We start from the raw sequence: 13,943 nt of genomic DNA, 5'->3' as shown, positions 1-13,943 counted from the left end.
CCACGCTCCTTCCAATAAGTGCTTTTATAAATCATGGGATCTGTTGTTACAGAAAATTATAGAAATTATACCTATATGTATTTCTTAAACTGGTACCCATCTAGTGAGTTCACAGCAATCAATGATTACTTTGAATCATCCTAAATTTTGTTCATCCAGTATAATTACAAACAATTACCTCCTAAATTTCAGACTGTGTATCTTGAAGGTCACATGTTGTACTTTTATTGTACAGTAATTTTTAGTGCACAGTAATTTTGGTGTACAGTAACTTTCATGCACAGTAATGCCTGGAAAGTTATGCCTTGTATTTGAAACAACTGTACCTCTGAAAAAAATAATATTTATTTAGTAAAATTAAGCAAGTTCATACTCAGTAGGTAAAACATAAGAAAATAGATATATAAGACTTTTAAATCCTAGTAAGGCCTTGATATTTCAGGAAGCCTGGGACATTACTAATCTAAACAGAGTACACACTTTCAAAAAGCTGGTCCTGTCAAATAGCTGAGATGGGAAACTGCAGCAGAAGGACTGAGAGAGACTTTTTGAGGTCAGGGGAAGTCCAGAACTAACAGCTAGCTTTGCCAGAAGGCTAGCACTGAGCCTCCTAGACCAGTACCTTTGACAAATGTGTCACTAAATACCTAATCAAATTCTTGCCTAGCCAAGCCTTTAGCTGGTATAATTGTTGTGGTGGTTTTGTTTTGGTTTTTTTTTCACAAGGACACAGGAATTGGTATGTCACTTAAACCATCATATCAGTCTGGATTACTTTAGACTGATTTTGCCTCAGTGATTGTCACTAAATCCACAAGGTATGAAAGTGCAATAAACTGTATGCTGGCTTCGGTGGCACAAATTGCCTATCAGTTTGAGTAGCTTATTCTGAGGCAGAAAAATCACTTATTTTGATGAAAAAAGAAATCTGAAATTCTACTAATGACTATAAAAGAAACCTTGACTAAAAGTTAAGTCAGCCTTTATGGAGACCACCTGCATCTAGTGAAAGGAATCTGAAGAGCAGTAGGTGTGTTTTGGCATAGACTTTAGTTACACGGGTATAATTAGTGACAATGAAGGAAAGAAGCTTTATGAAAGAGCTAAATTAGTGGGCTGGGAGGCAAAAAGTGTATTGGTTTTTGCATTTTGTAACTAACATACCTCATATCTGCACAAATCATAATGGCAAGTGTTTAATGCTGCACACTTTTTGGAGCTATGAGTTCCCTATCCATGTAAGAGTGTATGGCTACTAACTGAGTAATTCATTAATCGTTGATGTCACCTTGAAATTCTCAGCAGAAGCAGACTATTGAGAGAAAGGAAATGTTAAAAAAGATAATTCTAAACTTAGTAGAAGCAAACATGCAAATCCAGCTCAATAGACACTGACCTATTCTTTTTTACAAGCCTATTTATACAGATCGATCTATGTTCTTAGTATTTCCCATCAGCCTGGTATTTCCAGCTAGAGGCAACACTAAGCTCAGATTTTCTGAAACAGCTTATCTTTAAGTGTATGTAGCCAAATTCCTCAGTGGAGTTGGAGTGGAATTAATGTTTTCAGGATCTATTAAAATGTCTGGTTTTCAACAGTTTCACATTCAACAAATGTCCAAGCTGCCAAAAAATGCTATCCTAAATCATGAGGGTCAGAGTAATGAAATTAATGGCTGGTTTATATCTTTGTCACCTTACTATATCTATTAATGTTCCAGAGGAGCCTATAGGAAAGTGTCTTTAAATATCAAGATAACATCTTTGATTAAATTTCTTCCTTTTCTTATGTACTTCTCTCAAGCCGTTGCTGAAATCCACCTTCCCTGTTCTTGAACGTAATTGTCTTGGACACCTTTGCCCTAGGGTCCCTGCTCAGGACACTTGCCCAGGTGTTTCATTTTAATCAAATACTAAACAACAACCAGGCTGAAGTGACAAATTTTGAGTAACATCGGTGTATTTCACCTACTTTTGGTGCACATGAGCATGGTCATTTGATTGATAAATGCATTCTCCACAATGATGCTTTGATGGGAATGATAAAGGCTAAAGCTGGAGATGTAAATAACTGGCATCTGCTGACTTGCTGCTCTTGTTTGTTCAATTTGCTGTTCTATTGTCACAGGTTTAGCAACATACAGGGGTTTAAGGACAAAATAGGCCAATAGTTCATCTGATTTGATTGTCTGTACACCACAGGTCATTATGCTTCATGCGATAAACCCTGCACTAAGCTCAATAAAAACAAAGGAGGATGTTAATTTCAATAGACTTTTAAAAAGCACGTTGATAAAATCATAAGTCTTGAATTCATAATGTCTTATCCAAGACTCTACCAATCTGAAGTGTAGCGAAATTTGTTTAGTTTTCCATTTTTCTAAAGGCATGTTGGTACCTTATATAAACCAGAAGTTATTTGAAATACAGTAGAGCTTTCTGTGGCTGGACATTATGGATTTATTTCTGGAGAGTGTATGTGTTCTCCTACATTGTTCAGATATTGTCTCTTGTTAAAAGTAATTTATATAAACATAAGTCTTATCTGGGCTTGTAGCCTCCTTTCACAATGCATAAAGAATTCCCCAAATGGTGTTTCAGAGGGATTATGTTTCCTAAAAATAAAAGTTTCTTTACTGCTTTGTGTACAAGCTTACTCTCTCCTGGGTACCAAGATTATTTTTCCAGGGTTAATAGCAAAAGCAAATGATTACAATTACCAGACATGAGATGTCCTGCATTCCCAGTAGCTGTAACTGTTGTGTCCGTCTCTGTTCGCTACTAGTGCTGAGGAGTGAGGCTCATGTCAGGCTGGAGCAGTCAGAACAGGAAGAGATAGTTTGTCATCTGCATAATCTAAGGCCATTCATGGTTTCTGGGCTTCCCCCAACATATTACTTCTTCATGTAGTGGTGCTCCTCCTTAGCCAAATGTTTTCGGATTAAAAATTTTGTTCCCCAGGTCAGCTTAAAAGGTAGAGACATCTGTTAGATTTAGGGAGCTTATTATGTGCTTATCTCAGGCAGAAGGCCGTGGGATTTCTTTTCCTGATGCAGTGTAATAGAAAACAGGCAGTTAAGGCGCTTCAGGAGGCGGGATGCCTTTTTGCTCTGTAAAAAGGCTTTTCTTAGCATATTTAACATAAATAAGATGAAGAACATCAATTTGAATTTCACAGTTCTAATGACTTGTAGAGCATCAAGTCATTACTTGATGTCTTGAATTCAGGCAGAAACCTTTCATTCCTGAACATGAATTTGATTCCTAAGGCCAAAAGCAACAGTGTATTGCAAACAGCTCTTCTTATTTCACAGATGTCCTTTTCCATCTACCCAAAATGTAGCTGTCAGCTTCTCTCCTGGAAAATCCTTTATCTAGTAAGTGTTGCATGTCAGGAGTGCCAAGGGGTGCTGCTACGGCTGCTTTGAGTTGAAGGCTTTACTGTGCATGCCAATGCTTATATCTAGTCCTAGCTGCTTACAGGGACTGCTGAAGTTTTATGAATGTCAGATGCCAAATGCACAGAATGGTTTCCTGTGTCTTACTAGCTCTTTGTGGAAACATTAAGGGAGAAAAGCAATTTCCTGTCAGGAAGAGCTAATGTCTCTTAAGTGCAAGCATGAAGTCCCTGCAGAATGGTTTCACATGCTCTATCTACTTGCCAAACTCAATCAAATAAATGGAAAGACTTAGTGGGTAATTAGCTAGTTTCATTGTTCATGGATGCCTGGCTGTATATTGGCTCTGACAAATGCTGTCATTCAACAGTGTAATTGATAACTGCCAGAGTTTCACCTAATGAGCTACTTTGATGTCAGCTTTACTATGGTGGCTTGATTACACCTTTGCAGATAAGCTTGGGTCAGGATCCCCATTGTGAGGCTTACATGTTCAGAGGTGTAAACACATCTACAAGTCTTTGTTATAAGTAGAAAGGGACCATAACACTTGGGAAGATCATATGCATTTGGGCAATACAAAAGAATAAGGGCAATATTTTCAGATTAACCCAAAAGGAAAAATATCATACATATAGCTTTGAATGCTCCAGTATCCCTTGCAACATTTAAGGGCTCTAAATTATGCCAGGTCTAATTACTATGCATGTACAAGAGATAGTGTCTGTCCCAAACAGATTAAACAGATTAGTTCTATTCCTTATGCACAAAGCTTTAGAAATCAATGTTAGAAGTCTTTCAAAAATCAGACGTGGCAGCAATCAAGATAAAGGAACTGTCATAGCAAAAGCATCCCAAAATGTCAGGTCTTGGATGTCACCTGACATTTCCTGCACAAAAATCTGCTTTCCATAAAGCTGGCTGCAAGCCTCACTCGCATTTCTTTTATTTTAATTTTTCCCCATTCTCCAAACTTTTTATTAAACCTAGATGACTCCTGCAACCCATGAGAGAAAGGAAACCTGTTTACAGCTCAGTCTGCTCATTCTTGACGTGCTTTACTGCATCTTTACTAGCAAAGCAAGCAGACATGAGGCTGGCCCTGAACCATGGCACATAACTCTTCCATACCGGTAAGAGTCACTAGTGCAGTTTTGCTCTGGGGAAATAGTTCCCAGTTGTGGTGTGGGGGCTTGCACAAGACGGTGACTTGTGGTGGTGACACCTTGTCCTGCAGGATAAGCAAGTTTAGTTCTCTGGGTGTCAGTTGTGCCCATTTATCGAGGGGACAGAAGAGGGTCCCTGTCTTGTTTTATGCGCTAGTCTTGTTTTTATTATAGCCTTTGAATCTGATGAATAATTCAGGGTAAAAAGAAGTTTATTAGGGGAAGTACAAACTAATGAGCAATAACACCTACTAAGCATGTCTCCCAAGACTCTTCAGTGAAATGTACTCAATCAGGAAAATATCAGGAGATCACATTTTCGGTCTGGGGATCTTGCTGTAGTTGAATTCTGTGATTCTGTGATTCTGTGAATTCAAGCACTATGTACCACATCTTCAAATGTTAAAGAGGGATAATAAAAATGTAAACAGTCCTAACAGCACACAAAGGAACAAAATATGACTGGGCAGAGCTGACATGGCATATAAATGTCTAAAATCTGCTGGAGAAAGCTGTCAGAGCCCTGGGGCTTCGGGTGCCTGGGCTCAAGGCTAGCCCAGAGTTGATGCAGCTGGCAGCCCTAAAAGAAAGATAAGCCTCGGCAGAGGCTTCCGCTGAATATCTCTGTGAGAAACCTTAGTGTGGGCTCCTTGCACTACATTTGGGAGCTGCTTTCAAGCTGAGGCTCACACCTTCAATATCTTGAGCTTTGTTGCAGCTATGCCTATGCCTGGCAATCTGTCCTTCTGACCTGGACACTTAGCAAGACCTGTGACCTTGACTTTACAGCCTATTTGCTGTGAGCTTACCTAATGCTCAGGGTTAGGGGCTGCCCTTGGTCACCCCTCAGATCTGCTCTGCTTCCTGGCTGGGGGTGAGAGGACAGGATGTAGCTGGTGAGGACCCTTCGCTGCCACAATCCTGTGTGGATCCCCTGCAGCTGATGTTTCTCCTCATGCAGAGCAGCCAACTGTCACAGCACCCTGACAGAAGCTACTTTTGGTAGTCTTTCACCAGTGTGTGACCCTTGAGAGAGGTTTTTAAGCATAAGAACATGTGCCAATGTAAAGAAGTTTTGATGCAATATTCCCTTAGCCCTCAGGAGCAGAAGGGTTGGATGTCATTGCAACAACTGTCATCATACACTGTAACAGCTATTATTGCATGTGGTAGGTGTATGTAACAACCTAATATTGCTGGATGGGTAATGTCAACAGGCTGCCACAGTAAAAGTGTTCAGGTTTTTTTTGGTTTGGGTTTGGTGGGGGGTTTTCTTTGTTTATTTGGTTGGGGGGTTTTTTGTTGGGTTTTGGGTGGGTTTTTTTTTTTTTTTTTTTGTTTATTTTGGGAAGTTTTGTTTGGTTGGGGTTTTTTTAACTAAAATTTATTAACCTGAAAGTAGAACACTTAGCTTTGGAACTAACACTGGTGTATAGGAGTGAGGGTCTGCCACTCAAATGGTCCAGCACTGAGGGGATGCCATGACAGTTGGGCTAATAAATAGGTTTGTTACGTATTCCATAGAAGGATTTGTTTTCAAATTAAATGTATTATTTCTTACTTAAAAGAGATTTTGGTTAATATATATATATCCACACTGCTTGGGACAGCAGACACTTCACAAACTCCCATATGTTTTTCCTCCCCTTTTTGATCAGGAGGAGGGAGAATCAACAAAACTTTCCATTGGAGAGACATTCAAAATATTTCTGCTATAGTGATAACTCCATCAAATGTCTTTTGACAGATCCTGACTATGCACCAGGGACTAAGGAACACTCTGAAAGCATGTGTCTTCACCTTACAGATTGTCCTTCTCTCAGACTGATATAATACCTCACAAAATTAGGTGAGAGAGAACCTGATCTTTCTTATAAGCAGCTAAAATGGGTGACTATGTAAGGAAAATGAGATGAAGGAAAGAAAAAAAGAACAACAAAAAGATGGGTTTGTGAGTGACACCAGGCAATTTTTTGTCTATAGGGGAAAAATGCTGTTATTTTTACCGTAATAATTATTATTCTCAGGTCTCTTTTGTGCTAAGTATTGTACAAACAGAACAGGAATACAAGGTCTTTCTCAAAGAATGTATGACTTGGCCATAAAACAAAAGAAAATGAGAAGATACAGATTAAAAGATCACAGCAAAATACAAAGCAGTAGCATAGACACTACAGAACCATTTCCAATTCAATTCATTCAAAAGTGTCTATACTAGAATTTGCAGTTGCTATCGGGAAGCCCCTGGTCAGTAACATAAGCTGAAAAGAAACATTCAGGGCAGACAAACTGGCAAATTGGTCCTTGTTAAATCTACAGAAACTCCACCTTCCACACAGCGATATCTGATGCTGGCACTTGTTGCAGCAGCAGAGAATTTTCTCAAAGATTTTACTGGCTATTCAGCAGCATGTGCTATTCTGCTGGGTGTTTTATGATTGTTGCTTTTCATTACAGCAAGGTAATGAAACTCTGCAATCCATACATAGCAAAGATTAGAAATACCTTGACAAGCTTAGGAATGTGGGAAATCTGGATTCTGCTCCTGGCTGTGCCACTGACATGTGCCTGTCATGGATGAGTCATGCCAGTCCTGGATGAGTCAGTTCAGACCAGTGTGCCTCTGTTCATTGTCCAACCTCTCCTGTGCCAAACTTGTAGAGACAGTAAGCAGTGATTTGTTTCTGCCCCCTTCAGGAGACTCATATGTGTATGAGGCATAGCAAAGCAGATCATTTAGCATGATGAACCCTTTAGGTAGTGCCATGATGGTAATACTCAAAAGGAGGAAGCTTCTTATCTAAGCAGTGAATGGTATGTATGGGAGAGCTGCAATACAAGCTTTCCCATACTTCTAATTTATCTTCATCTGGAATGACAAATCTAGTGACAGAAAATAATCTGGCTTCTCAGCCCTGCAGTACGTTATGATTTGGTTCCTTTCATTGCCAGTAAAAATGTGGTTTGGAGCTGCACTTTCAAAAGTCTTATATTAGGTCTTTATGATCTGGTCAAAATTACAAGTGATGTTAATGATATTAGGAAACTGTATCCAGATGTCTCATCCCATTTTAAAGTCAAGAATGCATCACATTAATGGTATTTCCACTTGTTTCCAAAACAGTTGACAGAAGTTCTGTTTTGAAGTAGAAAAGCTTGGAGATATTCATCATTCATTAGTATCTACTCTGAGGAAGACTTTAGAAGCAGAAGAAATGAGCACAGCACTTGTGATGTTATATGAAACATCTTGGGTATTCAGATGCAAGACTATTCAATTTTCCCAAGTTGGCCTAACTCCCTATTGCATAATGTTTCAGAGCAAATAAAGTACTGATTCTAGTGTGGCTGTGTTCAGGAGAAAGTGTGGTAACAGAATAAATTTGTCCTAACCCACCTATCTACTATATTTAAGAAATTAAACCAGTCTCACGACTACTTTAAGCAGCAGAGAATTTCATGTGGCTCCTCAGCATACGAAGTTCTGTAGATAGTAGAAATGATTCTCAGCCCTTGCCTTGTCAAATCTACATGGCTATAATCAGCTGGGATTAAGTAGAATGATGTTAGACATAAACCTTTTAAAAGACTTTCAAATTGCAATGTTTTCAATTACATGTTTCAGTGTTTTAAACGAGTGATTGAACCTTATTATAATATTAAAGTTCAAAGGATATGGGTCAGGAGCAGGGGAATTTGTTGACTCTGTGAATATGAAATCAGAAAAGCTGAGGGACTTGAATCTGCCAATAGGTTGACAGTAATCAGAAAAAAAGTGGCAAAAATCCCCACTGAAAAACAGTCATTTATTTTCCACTCTTACAGGAAAAGGCAGAAAGGACTAGAGTTCACCTGGTCCTGACCAAAGAAAAGTGAAACAATTCCTTGTGCCCTTCAAAAATCCAACACAAAGTCCCTTGTTAGTGACGGTGATAGCCTGAATAGAGCCTCCAATGTGCAACCACACAAAATTACCATTCAAACTCCTGTGAATTTAGTGGTGTTTAATGGCATTTGTGTTTAATGGTTTTGTGGTTTCCTAATGAAAAGGCCCAGAGAATATAAGCAATACCACAACATGACTCCAGAAAGTGTGAGAAATAACCTCCTGTGCTTCTAACTTCAAATGCTTGGCTTATATCAAGAGAAAGAAACATATAATGAAATATGTGTCTATATTCAGCTGATTACTCTGTGAAGTTCTGAAATGTTTTTGCCTTTTTGCCTTTGCCTCAAACCCCTCCCCTCCAAAAAAAACCATGGTGGAGGGAGTGAGTGAGAGGCTGCATGTACTTGGTTGCCAGGTGGGGTTAAACCACAACAGTCTCCTTGGTTTATTTTCTGATTTAAGTAGAGGTTGCCCCAAACTACATAAGGAAAAAAGAAAGCTTGATGGGTCAAAGTGGTTCAACAGCCAAGAGAAACATCCAAAATTTTGGACCTAGGCTATGACAATTTAGTTTATTCTGCCCTTAAATGCTTTGTACGTAAAGATTTATGGGTTATGGGTCTTACTGGCTATGTATATACTAGTAAACACCACAGGCCAGGGTCTAATTCTGGGGGTAAATATTTTGACACAGCCTACACTCAGATTGAAATACTCTAGGCACTTTCAAATTCCCCTACTAGGCATTTTTGGAAGTGCCTACCAAGCACTTCCTACTAGGCACTTCCAAAGAAGTGGAATGATCTCTGTGCTGCATTAACTTCCGTGGGATACCTGAGAGATTGCTGTTGGTCTGCACTGAAAGCATACAAATGACTTTAATTGTGTAGACAATTATGTCCCAGTGCTCAGGGCTGTATACTTATTGTATACTTATCCCATATACTTATTGTCTATTCAAGTGTTACTTTTGTTCCTAGCCAGTCCAGGCTATGAATTTCTGTGCCTGTTCAGTATGTTTCTGCGGAAATGAGGTTGTAGAAGTACCAAGAATTAGGTAGGATAACCAGCATCCTACATGTGGGAGGAAATCAAGTTTCTGACTGATTGTAATTTGTACCTGAAGTTTACACCAGTACAGACAGCCATGGCACAGCACACAGTTTAAACCATCATTTGATGAGGACTTGCAAAGTAACTCAATGCCCACAGCTAAGTGGGCCTTTCAAAAGTATTCTATACATCTGGCAGTGATTTACTTCAAATAAATGATGACAAATAATGTGTCGCTTGTGGTTGCTGAACTCTGAAAAATGTAAAGAGTTGCCGGTGTTGTTCAGATAAAACTACAATCTTCAGCATTTTTGAAAATCTGGATAATTTTGAAGGGCTTACTGAGGCTTCTACTCATTCAGACATAAGAACCTTTTTGCAGGATAGTAAATATCCTGTGTTGTGAAATATTATTCAGTGAAATAATACAGTAGATATATTTTTCCTCAGTCTCTGTGCTAAAAAATATCTTTCATTATATCATGAAATAAACTGGAAAGAAGCTAATAACTGCCAGCAGGTCAATCTGATGCAAAGATTATAGCAAACCTAATCAAAGTAAATGGATATACTAAGATGCAAAAAGAAAGAAAAAATATTTCCTTCCCCATGGTACAGTTGCACACAGCAGAAGGTCTGCTGAAGACAGTGTTGTGTGGATTGTAGATAATGTTAAGATGCTTTATAGCAGACTGTATATAAAATAGACAATGAAAGTCAGTAGAAAGCTTGGAAAAGTACTGATAAGAGCATGAGAAAACAGAGAAGCACATTTCATGTTCTTCCTGATCAAAGAAATGGTTAACTATTGTTTCCTTTCAGACTTCTAGATGAGTTTTTATAAATATACAGAATTCCTCAATATGCATTCCTTATGATATCAATGTTGTATTGAAATGGAAATAAACCTGCAACTCTGAATTTAGGCTAACTGTTCAGGAAACAGCAATTTCCTGTATGTTGAGAGACAAATGTATGATGGTTTGTGGTTTCCAAACAACTGAAAGAAACCACAATGTAACTTATCATTTCAGTGCATGTTTTTTCACTATGGAAGTTTGACAGAAAATAGCAACAAGTCAAATTGGCTGCATTATTTGTTCTGCACTGGTTAAGTAACTGTACAAGAACAGTGCTGAATCTCGCTTATAATTCTAGCTCCAAGAATTCCATATGTCTACAGTGTATAATGTGTAGAAATACCACAAGTGGCTTGAAATAAGTTGGTTCAGATTTGATGGCGTTAGCAGAAAACTCTGCCTAGGCAAGTTCACCCATACTTTATGCTAGGCTGGAAGCTGCTCTGCCTTGTGTTTCACTGAAAAATGTAGCCAGACCTGTACAACTGAGAACTGTTCAGACTTGGGAAGCGTTCATTTTGTTAAGGGGGATAATGGCTGTGCACATATTCTTATACCAGCTGCTTAGAAAACCAGAGCTTACAACATGACAAAATCACTAAGAACTGAGATCAGGACTTGACAAAACTTATTTTCTAAATAAGTACATTTTAAAGAGGCTGTTTTAATCTTTTCCTACTCTGTACCAGTCCAAGAAATCTGAAGTTAATGTGCTCTCCTGGCATTGAAGTTGAAGTTGGAACACTAACTCTTCCACTGTCATCTGTATCCACCTTCAACATGCAGCTGCCTTCCAGTAATGGTTCAACATTTGTCTTGCATCAACAGGGTATTATAAGCTTAGCCTGTGGGCAGTGCAGGAAGTGCTTCCTTCCTGCTCTGATATCACCAGTATGATAAGCCACCCAGAGCAGTATATAATTGCCTTAATGACATGTGTACTGCACTCTAAGCATGGCTTTAAAGGAATTGCAGTAAATAGCTCTGCAGCAGTTCAGCTATTACTAGCTTGACACAATTAAGGCAGAAAACTAGTCATGCTGGGCTTTGGGTTTTGTGTTGGGTTTGTTTGGGGTTTTTTTCTGTCTGTGCAGCACAACGAACCTTAACAAAGAAGCCAGAGCTTTTCATTTTAGAGATATTAAAATTGTTCAGTGGATGCCATATGTATTCTTGTACCTTCTTTTTGGTGACATTGGTCTTAATTTTAAAACAGTCACTATCTTAGCTGGACTGTAAAAAGAGCTAAATTATTTAATTCAATGCCACAATGTCTTTGAAATTACTTCTTTAAAGTTACATTATAACTTGTAGAATGACTGATTTTTAGGAAAAGCCAATGAAAAGATACAAAAATCTCTTTTAAACAAACATTCACACATGTACATACACACATGCATACTCATTCTTTGTTGTCTTTGTTATCCAGCTTAAACTTTCTCTCCTACTTCTGCTTGGTTTCATGGTTAAATATGCATTTTGTTAGTAGTAAATTACTAAAAATCTTCAGCTGTCCAGTCTGGGTAATAATCCCAAAGCTGGGTTGGTGCTTTTACTTAAAGACTACATCGGTTTTCTTAAGCCTGGAAAAGTGGTTCCAAGCTCCCTGGCTGACCAGGTTTCCACCTAAGTACCAACATGGCCTGGAAGGTACAGAAATCACACAGATGTAGTAATTGCCATTATCTTTGGCTGTTAGCAAATTACAAGGAATATCTTTCTGCTGGTGTGGTGTAATTGGAGGAACAAAATGATTGCCGAATGCCGATGAGCAGAAGGGCTGTGATTGCAAGTGAATATTGTCTTCCATGTGTGTTCCACTCCTTTCAGCACTTTTGTTTCATTATCTGCACACAAATGCCATTGAGCCTACTGTCAAAGAGCAGTATTACGCTGCCAACTGCACATCTATATGAGGGGTGGCCACTGACTACAGTCGTGATCCTACTTCCAGGTGAAGTGGCAGAGTGATTTGCAGCATATTGAAATGTCCTAGACTTAATGATGACTTGTGAGTAAGAACTATGTGGTTATGTTGATGGATTTTGGTTGTCACATTAAAATATTCTGATAAATGTTCAGGTTTTTTTAAATGCTGGGGGTGGTATAAAAAAAGCATGAGGAAAAACAAAGTAGCATAACTCAAGTACTCAGGAATTCTACACTACATTGTTTAACATAATTTGTGCAACAAGAAAGCAGCCTTCTTCACTTTACACATCTATTTCTAACACGTGACCTCAGACCTGGAGCTCTTCTTGGGTCAATTTAAGATTGTGTAGACAACTAGGTTGTTGTCTATAATATCTCTGGTTCAGATGTTGCGGGAACTAGATAAATACGGTCTGGTAAATATGGTCTCCTGAAATTAACTCAGTTGAAATTGAAGTCCATGCTTTTTGTGCCTGGAACAAATGACAGAAAATATAATAGAGGTGAAAGATACATAGTTCTTGCTTTCTCTCACAGGGTATTCCAGATAAGTGTAATTTTTTTGGTGATTCTTTAAGTGCCTCAGCCTTACAATGGTAAAATCAATGCTATCACTCATGTAAAAAGTTTTTATGATAATGCAGTTGTTGGTTTTGAGATAATCAGATAGTAATCATGAAAACTGTAAGAATGTATGTGAGACAACTGGTTATTCCATGGTAGAATGAGTTTGAATTCATCATAGTGAAATAGACAGGCAATGAATGCTGAAGGTAAAACAAGGTATCAGTAATAATTCCATTTACTAGTCTTAATCCATCTTGTTATATGAATGAACTTAGGGTCCAACGAAAGCTAAAAACAAAAGATATAGTGAAAGACTTTGAAATTAGAATATTTCTTTATTTTTTTGCAATTAAAATACTCTCCTGCTATGAACTTTAAGAATGCAACTATAATAAACTAATCAAACGTGAAAACATCACATACATCCATCATGTACACTCTTTCAAAGAAATACGTAAAATGAGGGCTTTCCCTTTATAAAAATTAGACTGAAGAAAAAGAGACCAAAGATACAAAACCTTCTTTAAATTGATAATGACTGCTTTATGACTGTCTTTGGGGTAAGATTCTGAAGAATGGGTTCTCAGTTGGGATGTATTGGCTATGTAACAGTGGAGCTGTGCCAGTCTACAAGGGCTAAGGATATGGTTATATGTTAGTAAATAACATAAATCTTTAGTGGAATTATCTTGGACGCACTATCTGCTTTTTATATCATGCATTTTATTTGGGTTTTGGTTGTTAATGAATGTGGGGTGAAATTTCACAGCTGATTTCCTAACATGCTTATGAAAGTCAAACCTGAAAGGACAGCTATAACACAATACACTATTTCAGAAATAAAGCTCACATTACAAAAGTAATCACCTTTTTTGTAGTTTTCTGATCTATGTCATTCCTAATAGGACCCACTACAATGTAGTACTATACTGCAACGGTCTGCCTGTACAATAGTAAAACTCGGCAAATAACCTCATAAATCAAAGTAATGTCTACTGTGGAGTGCACATATACACAAACACAATGGTTTTGAAAACTAGGAGAGGTAATTTCTCTCACCCAGTCTTATGCTTTACCC

The sequence above is a fragment of the Lathamus discolor genome, chromosome 1 (assembly GCF_037157495.1).
Source record: "Lathamus discolor isolate bLatDis1 chromosome 1, bLatDis1.hap1, whole genome shotgun sequence".
Classification (NCBI taxonomy): domain Eukaryota; kingdom Metazoa; phylum Chordata; class Aves; order Psittaciformes; family Psittacidae; genus Lathamus; species Lathamus discolor.
This window is presented reverse-complemented; position numbering follows the sequence as displayed.